General features: G+C 36.9%; 1 protein-coding gene across 3 annotated transcripts in view; it reads left to right on the forward strand.

The window, feature by feature from the left end:
• LOC145542362 (uncharacterized) overlaps positions 1-16,436 on the forward strand; it is a 144,224-nt gene that overhangs the window by 100,325 nt on the left and 27,463 nt on the right. For 2 of the 3 annotated variants that reach the window (XR_014079808.1, XM_081581037.1), the window contains exon 2: positions 6,507-6,751. The gene's annotated coding sequence lies outside the window, so the exon portion shown is untranslated. Of the gene's footprint in view, positions 1-6,506; positions 10,937-16,436 lie in introns of those variants that run through there. The other variant, XR_014079804.1, reaches the window with a different exon arrangement.

A 16,436-nucleotide genomic window follows, 5' to 3' on the forward strand; every position in this document is an offset into this window, starting at 1 on the left:
TAAAGCCTAATGGAATTGAGTGAAAGGAATTGAAGAGAAGGACCTAGCTGTACCAACCGTTAGAACTGCACACAGTGGAGAAAACACAGTTCTCCAGATGAAAGAATGATAAGAATAGAGAATGAAGGCTGGCTGACCAAGAAGCAATAAATGTCTGCCTCCCTATTTTTGGTTTTGTGGGACAGAAAACAAGAATTGCTGACTGTCAGCAGGAATACACCACTAAAGAAAAGAAAAAGTATTAATAAAAACTGTAGCTGAAGAACGTGGGTATCCTTGTGCTAAAACAAAAGAAAAAAGCTAGTAAAAACAGATCAAACTCTGCCTCTGTGATGGAATAAAGCTGTTAAATGTTAGAAACGTGAATATTTCCCTATTTCTTTCCACTATGGTAAAAAAAAATTTTTACCATGAGATTCTGGCACTTGGCAGGGAATGTCAGATGGTTCTAAAGATGCTATTAGTTTGCTTGTCCAGTTCAGCTACTGCCATTTCATCCATTGTTATTAGTGTTTATTTATCTCTATTGCCAAGGCATGAGGATATAGTTTGGAAGATTGACTAGATTTCAGTTAAGCAGAAGACAGACAAGACTGAGTTTGGAAGACCCTTTGAGTTGCAGAAAGTTGGCACAGTTAAAAGGCATGGAGTAATTCCCAAAGTAATTTCAATTACTTTGAAATCAAGTAATTCTTGATTTCAAACTGAGATGTGACCAAAGAAACTAAAAGCACATGGAATCGTTAGGGAAAACGTATCACAAAATCATAAAATTTTACAGTCATCACAGAATTTGGAATGCCAAATACCTCACTTATAAACTCACCTGATCTCACTCTATACTCAAGATATATATCACCCACCACTCAAGACACTCTGTTACTGATCAGCGGCAATTACAAATTGCTTTGTCTCTTCCAAACCCATCTACTATAACTCTGCTCTCATTATCTTGCTAAAATTTCAAGCTGGATCCCTAAGACTCCTAATAGTCTTGATCCAAAAACATTCATTCCCCAAACCATACCCTCTATATCAAGCCACAGTGACCTTCTTACCATTTTCTCAAACACATTTCCATCTTTCACTATTTCATGACTTTATATATGCAGCTTTGTTTTTCTCAAACATGCTGACCTTCTAACACCTGATGAACTTCTTCTCATCCTTCAAAATATTTCATCTCTTTTTTTTATCTTTGACAACTTTCTGAATTCCACCAAACTGAGTTATTCTTATCTCCCCTGTGAAATAAATATCATTTTGTTTTTTAGTGTTTATATGTCTAGGTCCCTAAGGCCTCATGTCACCTAAAGGTAGACATCCATCTTATTCTTATTTTGATCTACCCTAATTTAAGAACAGTTTGGCCCATTGTCAATGCTCAACAAATAATTATTGATTGGTTAAATGAATGTCAACTGAATTTCTCGTATCCTGCCATAATCCCTGAGAAAGGAGGGGTCTTTAACTTGTGTTATATTTTCCTTGCTACTAAAAGGTGTGTCTTTTGAGATTTGTGCATATAATGTATGACCTACCTTCACTTGAAACATTAAAATGAAATTTATAGTTTTCCATGTTTCATCTTGCTTTAGCCTAATTTGTATACTGGTCTTTATAAGTGTAAATTAAAGTCTTATGCTATTTAGGGAAGCTGAGATAATCAAAAGCCCTGTGCTTTAAAAAGAATGTCCATATTTATTATTTGAATTCTATACTATTCTGTTTATTTTAACAACATTTTTCTGGATATAGTTTTGAATCTCATTGACTAGATGTTCATTTTCAATACCATCTCATCTTATACTATTCACGGGAGTGTTTTGTTTAAAAATTCACAAAGGTATCTTATTAAATAATGTCACAAACATGAAGTTCATTATTATGCAAATGCCATCCTTGGAACAGATTTGTTAATTGAAACTCATTTGCATAATTAATGAACTCCCAAATGAATTATGCCTTTGCAGATTTGTGCAGCATTGTTTTAAAATAAATTATAAAATACATGTCAAAGGAAGAGTGCTTTCTGGGTTCCCATAGCATTGTTTGAAAATTAATTACCAAATGCTTGTCAAATTAAAATGAGTTTGTAGTTTTTACAATGTTATTTTAAAATTAATCACAAAATAAAATGTCACTGCATTAAAGTAAACAACTTGTTATTTTCTCCAAAAAGAACCATAGAAAATAGCATTTTAACTTCAATTATATTGTTTAGTATAGTGATTCTAGTGTTTTATTCATTTCATCTTTACACTGTGACTTAAAATTGGTAGTTTTTAGCATGTTAATGTTTCGATAAATTGAGATTTAATTTAATTTTATTAGGTAGCTTATTTTATACAGTTGATGATTAATGCGTTGTATATGAACCAAGTACGGGTTTGTTCATGATAAGCTGGAGCTTAAAGAACATTCAAGGTCACTTAAGTCTGTTTTATGAATGGTATTCTTAAGGTTCATTTTATTGGAATTTGACAGCTGTCAGTAAGAATGATTAAAACCATTTAGCATGGATATTTTTCTACCTCTTCAACAAATATGGTGGTATGATACTTTTGCTTGGTGCAGTAAAGCCTTTGGACCTCCCCATTACCTTTTTCCCTCTATAGGAATTCTCTATTCTTGTACAAAGGCCATAGCTACTGCCAGTCCTAGACTCCCCAGTCCACAGGGAACCCCCATTTACCATGAATTTAAGTGGGAAACATCAGTATATCTAAACAATGATTTGGCCAAAATGACTTTTGAAACAATAGATTTGGTAAAGAGTCCCCAGGAATTAATGTTGCCAATCAAATACCTTTTCAAAACATTAAAATATAACAATAATAATCCTTTCCTAGATGTATGACAATATGTAACGGTGAAACACTCACTCAATAAATTTGTTTTAATAACAGTATCTCCTCTTTGCTTGTCTCCTGATCCTCCAAACTAAACCTACTGCTATGGTTTATATTTCTGTCAGTTCTTGACCATGGAATGTAATTCCATGGTGAAAGTTCTTTGTTTAACATGATCACGACCATGCAAACCAGTCAATCCTAAAGGAAATCAACAATGAATATTCATTGGAAGGACTGATGCTGAAGTTTTGGCCACCTGATGCAAAGAGCTGATTCATTGGAAAAGACCCTGATGCTGGGAAAGATTGAGGGCAAGTGGAAAAGGGGATGACAGAGGATGAGATGTTTGGGTGGCATCACTGATACAATGGATGTGAGTTTCACCAAACTCAGCAAGATAGTGAAGGACAGGGAAGCCTGGTGCGCTGCAGTCCATGGGGTCGCAGGGAGTGGGACATGACTCACTGACCAAACAAGAAAACAATTCTTCAGTAAACAGATAAAACATTTTACTTCTATTTTTATTGTATGTATAGCTGCCTTTCTAAGCCCCATGAACTATTCTATGTTGCCCTTTCTATAAACCAGTAAACATAGCAACCTTTTCTAAGAGGCAATATTACTTCTACTTCATACCCAGTGTGTGAATAAGAACTCAAGTGGCTAGCAACCCTTTCTAAGAGGCAATATTCCTTCTACTTCATACCCAGTGTGTGAATAAGAACTCAAGTGGCTCATGCAGATACATGAATTTGACTTCTTGCAATTTCCTCTTCAATTCTGACACATACATTGCTCTTAACACACCTTTTTTCTTTAACAATCAAGTCAAATATAACCACTACTGTCTAAGATATGATGCTACAATGTACGTATTTCTTGGCTTCAATACCTCGAAGTACTTTAACTTGACATCCTTTTCTGAAATTCTTTATCACTATGCTCATACATACATGACAATAAAACATCCAGTGGAGACAAACTATCTCATTTGGACTAATAACCACATGCTGAAATCATAAGTTAATTTCTATAGATGCAGGAACTTTCATGAGGATCATCATTTACTTTGAGAGAGCTTCCAAAGAATTAAAGCAGACGTGCTCTAAGTGAAAGAATTTGATCCATTTGTTTTTTAATGGACTGTAGTTGGCAAAGCAGTTGTAGACATTCCAGTCTTTGGGAAAATGCTCATTTTGATGAGAACAAGAGTAAACAAAGACGATTTTTACTGATTAAATGTCAACCTTCTCTGAAGCTTTATAAGATTACTAGTCTACTTGACATAATCTTTTTTTTTTAAGACTGGATTCATTTTGTTATATGGATTTCAGAATCATGGGTAAGACTGCTATTCTATGAATTTGATCACAATTCAAACTTTCTTTATTAAAACTATGACTTGTTTAAGCTGAGTTTTTATGTCGACTTCTGCAGAATGTCTTATATATTGGACTTGGAGAGAAAAGTGGAGTTTTTTTTTTTTTTTTAAGTTCTCTTGGAGGCCTTTTCAGGTTTGTACTGTTTTTTCAGGAGACTTTGCCAGGCAGCTTTGTTGTCCAGATCAAGATCAGAACCATATAACCCAAAAAAACATACCCTTTATTTCTAAGAGTTTACCAAAGAGAAATTGACTTAATGCTATTTTTGTAAGCTAAAGCTACTCCTGAGGCTGCAACATCTACAATGTTAGTTTCCTATGATTTCTGTTCTACCTATCTAAAATCCATTTCTATTCTGATGTTATTTCTAGGCATTATATCTATATTCTTCCAAATCTGCAAGCTAACAAAATATCTAAACTACAAATTGGAAATTTCTCCCTAAACAAATGATGGATTATTTTGTATTAGCCCTGGGCATAAATAGAACCTTTTCTTCGGAAACAGTTTTGAAAAGTAAAATATCTTATTTCTAATCACAGAAACACTATCTCACATTAGACTTTTATAATATATTATACATATATTAGTCATATATATGCAATATATAGAGTATTCAAACTACCGCACAACTGCACTCATCTCACCCGCTAGCAAAGTAATGCCCCAAATTCTCCAAACCAGGCTTCAGTACTACATGAACCGAGAACTTCCAGATATTCAAGCTGGATTTAGAAAAGGCAGAGGAACCAGAGATCAAATTGTCAATATCCATTGGATCACAGAAAAAGCAACAGAATTTCAGAAAAACATCTACATCTGCTTTATTGACTATACCAAAGCCTTTGACTGTATGGACCACAACAAACTGTAGAAAATTCTTTAAGAGATGGGAATACCAGGTCACCTGACCTGCCTCCTGAGAAGTCTGTATGCAGGTCAGGAAGCAACATTTAGAACTTCACATGGAACAATGGACTAGTTCCAAATTGGGAAAGGAGTACATCAAGGCTATATATTGTCACCTGTTTATTTAACTTGTATGCAGAGTACATCATGCAAAATGCTGGGCTAGATGAAGCACAAGCTGGAATCAAGATTGCTGGGAGAAATATCAATAACCTCAGATATGCAGATGACACCACCCTTATGGCAGAAAGCGAAGAGGAACTAAACAGCCTCTTGATGAAAGTGAAAGTGGAGAGTGAAAAAGTTGGCTTAAAGCTCAACATTCAGAAAACTAAGATCATGGCATCTGGTCCCATCACTTCATGGCAAATAGATGGGGAAACAATAGAAACAGTGTCAGACGTTATTTTCTTGGGCTCCAAAATTACTGCAGATGGTGAATGCAGCCATGAAATTAAAAGACGCTTGCTCCTTGGAAGAAAAGTTATGACCAACCTAGACAGCATATTAAAAAGAAGAGACATTACTTTGCTGACAGAGGTCTGTTTAGTCAAACCTATGGTTTTTCCAGTAGTCATATATGGATGTGAGAGTTGGACTATAAAGAAAGCTGAGCACTGAAGAATTGATGCTTTTGAACTGTGGTATTGGAGAAGACTCTTGAGAGTCCCTTGGACTGCAAGGAGATCCAACCAGTCCATCCTAAAGGAAATCAGTCCTGAATATTCATTGGAATGACTGATGCTGTAGCTGAAACTCCAACACTTTGGCCACATGATGTGAAGAACGGGCTCATTTGAAAAGACCCTGATACTGGGGAAGATTGAAGGCAGGAGGAGAAGGGGATGACAGAGGATGAGACGGTTGGATGGCATCACTCACCTGATGCACACGAGTTTGAGCAAGCTCTGGGAGCTGGTGATGGACAGGGAGGCCTGGTGTGCTGCAGTTCATAGTGTCACAAAGTCAGACACGACTGAGCGACTGAACTGAACTCAACGGATGTTAATCCAGACAAGTCTTCTTTTATTGCACTTTATCATGCTTCACGATATTGTGTTTTTTACAAATTGAAGATCTGAAACAATCCTTTAACAAGAAAATCTACTGGTGCCATTTTTCCAACAGCATTTGCTCACTTCATGTCTCTGTGTCACATTTTGATAATTGTCACAATATTTAAATATTTTCATTTTAATATAATTATGAGTGATCAGTGTTTCTGATGTTACTATTGTAGGTGGAGGGGGTGGTGGTTGCCATAAACTATGTCCACATAAGACAGCTTACTCAATAAATATTTTTTGTGTTCTGACTGCTCCACCAACTGACCATTTCTGGTGTCTTCTCTTTTCCTCAGGCCTCCCGGTTCCCTCAGACACAGTAATAATGAAATTAGACCAATTAATAAGCACACAACACCTCTAAGTGTTCATGTGAACGGAAGAGTCAATTGATGCAACAAACTTCATTGCTGTCTTAAGAAATTACCACAGCCACCCCAGCTTTCAGCAACGACCACCCTGCTCAGTTAGCAGCCATCAGCATCAAGACAAGAACCTCCACCAGCAAAGAGATTACAACTTGCTCAAGGCCCAGATGACTGTAAGCATTTTTTAACAGTACAATAGTTTTTAAAGGTAATGTACTGATAACATTATTATTTTGACTACAATGCTATTACACACGTAATAGACTACAGTATAGTGTAAACATGACTTTCATATGTACCAGGAAACCAAAAAGTTCTATGACTTACTTTATTGCAGCATTTGTTTTATTGCAGGGGTCTGGAACTGAACCCAGAATATCTTTGAGTTATGCCTATAACTAGAAACTTCTTTTTGATGAAGAAAATTTTCTAAAAATTGCTCGATATTATATGGGTAAAATCACTGAATTTTAATTTTCATTTTTTCAGTTAGATGTTTAGGTTTTATAGATTCATAGCCAGAAAGAAAAATAGGCATTCTATGACTTTGACAGTAACACAGAATTTCATTTTATTTCCTTATTCATCTGAGTACCTATCCACCTTTCTAAACCTTAACTTGTGATTTAATGATTCATAGACTTATTGCATATGCATGCATATAATTGGAGATCTTTCTTCCCTAGAGTTCAAGTTGAACAACACTGTTGATCTATGTCCACCGTGGCATCATAGGGCATTCTTTTGCAGTTACTTTTAATTGGACATAAAATATTAATCCATCTGAGTTTTTGTATAGAAGGTACTTGGAGGAGGTAGGAACTTAGAGAGGCATACAGAGACAGAATTTTAATTCATTTATTTTGAAGAGAAGTCACTTTATCTTGAAGGGCAGAAGGTCTATCTCTTATAGTTCCCTTTGTGATCTAGAGGAGAGAATTCACAATGACTACAGCTTACAGAGAAAACTGAAATCCTTTTATGGGTTTGACTTTTCTTACTAACCCCAAATGGATAAAGGGCTTGTTTTTCTCCCAGGTTTGGAAAGCAAGAAGCTCAACATTTGACTCTCTTTTGGATCAGAGATTTCTGCTGGTAGAATTACCACTGGGAACTGAGTTTTGGTGAAGAGAATGTAAAGTATTTAAAGAAATTATTGGTAGTTGGTCCCTTGTTATTCACTTTCAGGTTCCCTACTGAAGATAGGTCTAATTTTTGGAATTTAAAGAATTTGTCAAGATTCTCTGCTGAGATTATTAGATGACTAATATTAAGGGGGAAAAGTGACTTCTACTTCAATGGCATTTAAGAAATGTGATTATTTAGAATCCTATTTTATCAGTATTGTTGCCTTCTTACATCACTGAGGAGCATCAAGAAGTACTAATCTGACAATGTATATACTATGAAGACAGTACTTACAAAGTAGCAGTGAAAGTTGATTCATATAATCTGAGTCTTAAGGTTTTTTAGGTTTTTCAGTTTGGTTCTATCAACTAAAAGGGCAGGGAGTAGAAGAAGCAGATGACAAATCATTTCTTTCTTAGAGAAGCAGATAACTTGCCCTTAAATCTACATCCTTGGACTTGAATCTTCCTTGATTGGTGGTCTCACAGTTTCAAAATGGTTCACTGTTAAAAGTGAACTTAGAGACATCTTAGATGGTTCTCTAGCTGCTTACACTTTAAGAAACTTAGAGCATTCAATTCAGTTCAACTGCAGTTCAGCTCAACAATAGAGCCCCTACTCTGGGCCAGGTACTGTGCAAAGCACTGAGGTATCCATATGAGTAACACCTACTTGTTGTCTTCAAGGATTTGACAGTCTGTGAGGGAGAAAGACGACAGAAATGGGCAATTATCATTTCATACAGAAAGTTCAATAGTGGTGTTGTATAGAAAGCCTGCTCGAACAGCCTGGAGAGAAATGGATCAGAGAAGAGAATGCTTCTAACTGTTAGAGAATCACTGGAATTTGCCCCTGCTTAATCCTTAGAAGTTATCTGACCCACCTGATCTCATATGAAAGGATAATAGCAGAAAGTTGATGTAAAATTGGGATTGCCCCATGCAACAATCCAGAACCTGGCTTGGTCAATATGGGATATCAATATCATAGGGCAATATGGAAACAGGGTTATAGAATGTTACATTAGTTCATGCAAGACAAACTTGGCCAAAATTCTCTACTAATCAAACTCTTAGGTGATCCTATGTATTGTATACTTACATGCATTCTGAGTTGCTAAAGTTGTACCTGATTCTTCGTGACCCCATGCACTGCAGTCCACCAGGCTTCTCTGTCCATGGGATTCCCCAGGCAAGAATACTGGATCTTCCATGACCCAGGGATTGAACCTGCATCTCCTGCATTGGCAAGTGGGTTCTTTACCACTGATAAACTGGGGAAGCCTGCTTTATACTTAAAGATCTTTAAATCATCCTGAGTGGTAGTTTTATGGAGATTCCTGTAAATTACATCACTGACTTGTTTTTTACTGTTTGCTCATCATTTCCACTTTTTCTCTCATTAAATGCTGAAATTTTTTCTCCTTTCACAAAATCAAGTCAGTGCAGAGTTATATACTACTAGCTTTTAACTGAATCTCCACAGCCAGGAAAACATAAAAGCCACGTCATAAAACAATGAAGAGATAAAAATCTTTCTCCTTTAGTTCCTAAGAGTAAATTATAAGTGCCTCACAAAATAACTATTTGGTAATTATAATTACACCCAATTTAAAAAGGAAGGATCTGGCCTCAGAGAGGGAAATCATGACCGAAGTCTTCAGTCAGTCTTACATCAGTGCTCTAGTTCTTTATCTATGATTTTAAATGTTGTGCTTTGTTGGTTATACAAAATAACCACATCAGACTCTGAAAACTTCTATGTTGGTATATGCTTCCCAGAGTCCTTTTTAGCCTGACCATTTTTTAGGATTTAATAATAGTAGAAAGATGCCCTTTATGGATCACAGTCTTGTCGTGGTGAAGGGGCTTGTGTAATTCAGTGAAGCTATGAGCCATTCCCTGCAGGGCCACCTAAGATGGATGGGTCATAGTGGAGACTTCTGACAAAACATGGTCCACTGGAGGAGAGAATGGCAAACCACTCCAGTTTTCTTGCCTTAAGAACCCCATGAACAAAATGAAAAGGCAAAAAGATATGACACCAGAAGATGAGCCTCTCAGGTCAGTAGGTGTCCAATATGCTTCTGGAGAAGAGCAGAGGGCAAATACTATCAGCTCCAGAAAGAATGAAGTGTCTGGGCCAAAGCAGAGATGATGCTCAGTTGTGGATGTGTCTGGTGGTAAAAGTAAAGTCTGATGCTGTAAAGAACAATACTGCATAGGAACCTGGAATGTTAGGTCCACGAATCAAGGTAAATTGGACATGGTCAAGCAGAAGATGGCAAAAGTGAACATAGACATCTTAGGAAGAGGTGAACTAAAATGGACAGGAATGGGCAAATTTAATTTAGGTGACCATTATATCTACTACTGTGGACAAGAATCCCTTAGAAGAAATGGAGTAGCCCTCACAGTGAACAAAAGAATCTGCAATGCAGTACTTGGGTGCAATTTCAAAAACAACAGAATGATCTCAGTTCATTTCCAAGGCAAAACATTCAGTGTCACCGTAATCTAAGTCTATGCCCAAACCATTGTTGCTGAAGAAACTGAAGTTAACTGATTCTGTGAAGACCTACGAGATCATCTAGAACTAACACTGAAAAAGACGTCCTTTTCATCATAGGGGACTAGAATATAAAAGAAAGAAGTCAAGAGATACCTGGACTAAACAGGCAAGCTTGGTCTTGGAGTATAAAATGAAGCAGGGGAAAGGCTAACACAGTTTTGTCAAGAGAACTAACCAGTCATAGCTAACACCTGTTTTCAACAACACACTAGATGACTCTACACATGGACATCACCAAATGTTCAAAACCAAAATCAGATTGATTATATTCTTTGGAGTCAAAGATAAAGAAGCTTTATACAGTCAGAAAGAACAAGACCTGGAGCTGACTATAGCTCAGATCATGAACTCCTTATTGCAAAATTCAGGCTTAAATTGAAGAAAGTACAACCTAAATCAAACCCCTTATGATTATCCAGTAGAGTGACGAATTGGTTCAAGGGATTAGGTCTGGTAGACAGAGTACCTGAAGAACTACGGACAGAGGTTCATAACACTGTACAGGAGGCATTGACCAAAACCATCCAAAAGAAAAAGAAATGCAAGTAGGCAAAGTGGTTGTCTGAGGAGGTTTTACAAATAACTGGAGAAACAAGAGAAGCAAAAAGCAAGGTAGAAAGGGGTAGATATGCCCCCTAAATGCAGTGTTCCAAAGAAAAGCAAGGAGCGATAAGAAAGGTTTCTTAAATCAACAATGCAGAGATATAGAGGAAAATGATAGAATGGGAAAGACTAGAGATCTCTTAAAGAAAATTGGAGATACCAAGGAAACTTTTCAGGCAAGGATGGTTACAATAAAGTACAGAAATAGTAAGGACCTAACAGAAGCAGAAGAGATTAAGACAATGTGGCAACATACACAAAAGAACTATACAAAAAAGTTTCTAATGACCCAGATAACCATGATGTGGTTGCTCTCCTAGAGCCAGATATCCTGGAGTGTGAAGTCATGTGGGCCTTAGGAAGTATTACAACAAACAAACCTAGTGGAGGGATGGAATTCCAGCTGAGTTATTTCAAATTCTAAAAGATGATGCTATTAAAGTGCTACACTCAATATGTTAGCAAATTTGTAAAACTCAGCAGTAGACACAGGACTGGAAAAGGTCAGTTTTCATTCCAATCCCAAAGAAAGGCAACACCAAAGAATGCTCCAACTACCAGACAATTGCACTTATTTTATATGCTAGCAAGATTATGCTCAACATTCTTCAAGCTAAGCTTCAACAGTATGTGAACTGAGAACTTCCAGATGTACAAGGTGGGTTTAGAAAATGCAGAGGAACCACAGAACAAATTGCCAGCATCTGTTGGATTACAGAAAAAGCAAGGGAATTCTAGAAAAGCATCTACTTCTGCTTCAATGACTACACTAAACCCTTTGACTGTTTGGATCACAACAAACTGTGGAAAATTCTTAAAGAAGTGGGAATACTAGACCACCTTACCTGCCTCCTGAGAAATCTGTATGCAGGTCAAGAAGCAACAGCTAGAACTGGACATGGAACAATAGACTGGGTCCAAATAGGAAAAGGAATACATCAAGGCTTTATATTGTTGCCCTGCTTATTTAACTTCTATGCAGAGTACATCATGCAAAATGTCAGACTGGATGAAGCACAAGCTGGAATCAAGGTTGCCAGGAGAAATATCAATAACTTCAGATATGCAGATGACACCACCCTTATGGCTGAAAGTGAAGAGAAACTAAAGAACCTCTTGATGAAGGTGAAAGAGGGGAGTGAAAAAGATGGCTTAAAACTCAACATTCAGAGAAGTAAGATCATAGCATCCTCTCCCATCACTTCATGGCAAATAGATGGGGAAACAATGGAAACAGTGACAGATTTTATTTTCTTGAGCTCCAAAATCACTGCAGATGGTGACTGCAGCAACGAAATTAAAAGACACTTGCTCATGGAAGGGAAACTATGACAAACATAGACAGATATTAAAAACCAGAGACGTCACTTTGTGGACAAATGTCCATATAGTACAAGCTAGCTTTCCAGTAGTCATCTATGGATGTGGACCATAAAGAAGAGTGAGTGTAAAAAGAATTGATGTTTTTGAATTATGTTGCTGGAGAATATTCTTGAGAGTCCTTTGGACTACAAGGAGAGAAAACCAGTAAATCCTAAAGGAAATCATCCCTGAATATTCACTGGATGCTGAAGCTAAAGCTGCAATACTTTGGACACCTGATGAGAAGAGCCAAGAAATTAGAAAAGACCATGATGCTGTGAAAGGTTGAAGGTAAAAGGAAAAGAGGATAGCAGAGGATGAGATGGCTAGATTGCATCACTGACTCAGTGGACATGAATTTGAGCAAACTCCAGGAGATAGTGAAGGACAGGGAAGCCTGGTGTGCTGCAGTCCATGGTCACAAAGAGTTGGACACAACTTAGCTACTAACCTACAACAACAACAGAAGGACATGTCAAAATATTAAAGAAATTGAAATTTCTATAGTAAAACTGTATGATCTGATATATACCTCTGATAGAACTTCACCAGGCAGGCTAGTCACTCATTTTTATCCTCAGTGGTTACAACAGCAACAAAAAATAAAATTGAAATCTCCAGCATCAGCACATTTTTTCCAGTAAATAGGCAAAATCTCTCCATATACTTATCTTTGTGAGCCCAAGCCAGTACCCCAAAGGATAGCATGAGTAATGATTCATTCACATACTCAGCACATACTTAGTAAGTAGCTATTGAGCATGTGATTTCACCAATGAACAGATGGTCCCTGCCTTCATGATCCTGCAGACTAGTAGAGAAGTTAGACATGAACAATGGGTATATAAACAACAATGTTTCAATGGCAAAGTACATAAAATTGTGGTTGGTCTGGGCTTCCCTGGAAAAATAAAACATAAAAGTAGAGATCTCAGAAATGATTAGGAGTTAGGTACCTGAAGATGGGAGTGATGTAGGAAAAAGCAGAAACTGTTTTGAGAAAACTGGACTTTTGAAGACTCCAAGGAGGGAAAAACAAAGATGCAACTATAGTCCAGAATAAGTATGGTATGGCTGGAACTAAGACATCCTACTAAGAAAGAGACTGGAGAAATATAATAATGATTGATACTCATAATGATTGATATAATAAGTTGATACTCATCTGGCACCTACCACAGTCAGATGCATTATCTTTAGCATATTATAATGTCCAGTTCATACAATATTCATAAAAACCTTAAGAGGGAGGTATTATTATTATACCAATTTTACAAGTTCAGTAACTTTGTCATGGTTACACAGTGGTTAAAGGAGTAGGTGGCAAAACTTTGAACCTCAGGGTTTTGATTCCAGAGCTTACACCCATAATCAGTGATCTCTGCTACCTCTGGACTATGCTAAACCTTTTAGGACAAAAGAATTTTAGTTGTCATCTTATAGTCCAGGAATTAACTTTTGCTCCTTATCCCAGAATGACTGAATTAGAAACTCTGTAGCAGGCCCAGCAATCCATAATTTCACAAGCTCTCTAGGTGATTCTAATAATCAATAAAATTTGAGAACCTCTGATGTAGACAATGAGAACTGTTGCATCATTTTTAAGCAGAGAAGTGACTTAGATGATGCTCCCTGAGAGTTGATCATTCTTATCCACACAACCAAAGGGGAACTCATAAGGTTGGGTTTGATAGTTCTCACTTCCGAAGGAAGTAAGACTCAAACTTTCTCATTTTCTCCTTTGCACCTGCTAAGTCACATTCCTATTTCCCCTTACTCACAGAGAATGAAGTTAAAAACAAACGCTACTAAAAGTGGCAGGACTAATGGAGCCTCCTTAACCTGATGGGTGAATTGAGAAAAATAAAAATATCCTTTGTGATCTTATTGCAGGAAAAAAATGCCACTAATAAGGCATGACTTACATAAATTTTAATCTACTAGAATTGCTTATTTTTATGAGTAAAAATAGTATCCATGTAACAATTAAAGATATTTCTCATTCTTTTGACCAAAAAAAAATTTCGTCAGTAATAGCTACAGTAATAACTATATTTATATTTTTCCAAAATATACATCAGAGTATTAGAGTAACATAAAATTTTCACTCCTTTAGAAAAGGGTGGATATGAATTAAAAATCCAATAAACCTACCTTTAGAAAGTCAAATTTAATGTCTACTAGAAGGATTACCATAGAATAGTAATCTTAATTGGTATTTTGTTTCTTTTCAACTAAATTACATCCATTTCATTAACCTGTAGTAGACTTCTTCCACTACCAATTTTTATATTTAATGCTTTTAATGTCCTTTAATCTGATTTTCAAGGACTATACTTAGATTACTATGATTTACTTACTGAAACTCAACCAACCTAGAAATCAGAAACTGTTAAAATTTTTTCTAAAAAAAACTATTTAAAAGTTGATTAAAAATTACCAATATGAAAATGACTAATAATGTACATATTTTTGAGGATAGAACAAATATTTGAAAAATGAATAAAGCAACTAACTTGACCTTGAAATAATCTTAAGGATGAAAAAAAAAGGATTTAATCTAGTGCCCATCCTCACCTTAAATTCATGCGTGAGTAAAGAAAAAGAAATGTTTTGTTTATTTGTGTGGCCAGGATTCAACATGCTGTGCTTTAAATCCAGGGAAGAAAATGCAGGATTGAAAATAAATATACACAGTTTTATACTAACATGCTGCTGTGTTTTTGAGGCCCATATCTTTAAGGTAACCTAGTACTTTGATTAAAAGTTTTTTTCATTCTTATTAACCGACAGACATATAGCAGCAGGGAGGAGAGAAGTGACCACCTCCCTCCCTCTCTTTTCCTCCCCTTTCCATGTTCTCTCCTTCTAGCGTGTGAGATGAGTGCAATTATGCGGTAGTTTGAACATTTTTGGCATTGCCTTTCTTTGGGATTGGAATGAAAACTGACTTTTTCCAGTCCTGTTGCCACTGCTGAGTTTTCCAAATTTGCTGGCATATTGAGTGCAGCACTTTCACAGCGTTGTCTTTTAGGATTTGAAATAGCTCAACTGGAATTCCATCGCCTCCACCAGCTTTGTTCATAGTGATGCTTCCTAAGGCCCATTCGCATTCCAGGATGTCTGGCTCTAGGTGACTGATCACACCATCGTGGTTATCTGGGTCATGAATATCATTTTTGCATAGTTCTTCTGTGTACTCTTGGCACCTCTTCTTAATATCTTCTGCTTCTGTTAGGTCCATACCATTTCTGTCCTTTATTGTGCCCATTTTTGCATGAAATATTCCCTTGGTATCTCTAATTTTCTTGAAGAGCTCTCTAGTCTTTCCTATTCTATTAGTTTCCCCTATTTCTTTGCACTGATCACCGAGGAAGGCTTTCTTATCTCTCCCTGCTATTCTTTGGAACTGTATAGCCCATGAAATTCCCCAGGCCAGAATATTGGAGTGGGTAGCCTTTCCCTTCTCCAGCGGATCTTCCCAACCAAGGGATTGAACCCAGGTCTCCTGCATTGCAGGTAGATTCTTTACCAGCTGAGCTATCAGGGCCATGTGAGAAGGCTGCGATTATTTGGCAGTTCACTAAAACCTTCACTAGCTTCAGAGTAAATTATGTCTGTGTTTGTGTATGTCCACAGTGGCAGGACATCTGACACCCAGAGCCAAAGGGAGAGGGATTGAGTCTGGACTGAGCAGAGGTTCGGAAGAGGAGAGAGGAGCTTATTACCTGGGTCCCTTCTGCCTCCTCCTGGGGCCCCTGTGTTGCACAGTGGACCAGGAAAGCCTGGAGAAAAATGAGTGGAGGAAACACAGGATTCCCCACTCTTTTCTGTTCACCGACTCTTTAATTAAACAACTATGCATTAACCATCTACCTGTACTAGGAACATAGCATAAGTTAAACTTCCAGCATGAATCTTGACCGCTTGTGGTTTATAATCAAGTGGTGGTAACAAACATGAAATGATTATATGAGTTATTACATCACTACAACTGTGACAAAAGCTACAAGGTGAGAGCGCAGAGTGCTTTCAGGGAGAATGACTGGAGCACCATGCTGTAGCAACACCCACATCCAGAAAAGAAGAAAATAGAGCCAATATTGTGTAAATCATAACAATCATTATCAGAATAAATTTCTATTTTCTCAGGGCAAAAGTGGTATAGGTGATAGTATTAATACAATAATGTCA

Source organism: Giraffa tippelskirchi, chromosome 3, assembly GCF_054371585.1.
Source record: "Giraffa tippelskirchi isolate mGirTip1 chromosome 3, T2T-mGirTip1v1.2.pri, whole genome shotgun sequence".
NCBI classification, from domain to species: domain Eukaryota; kingdom Metazoa; phylum Chordata; class Mammalia; order Artiodactyla; family Giraffidae; genus Giraffa; species Giraffa tippelskirchi.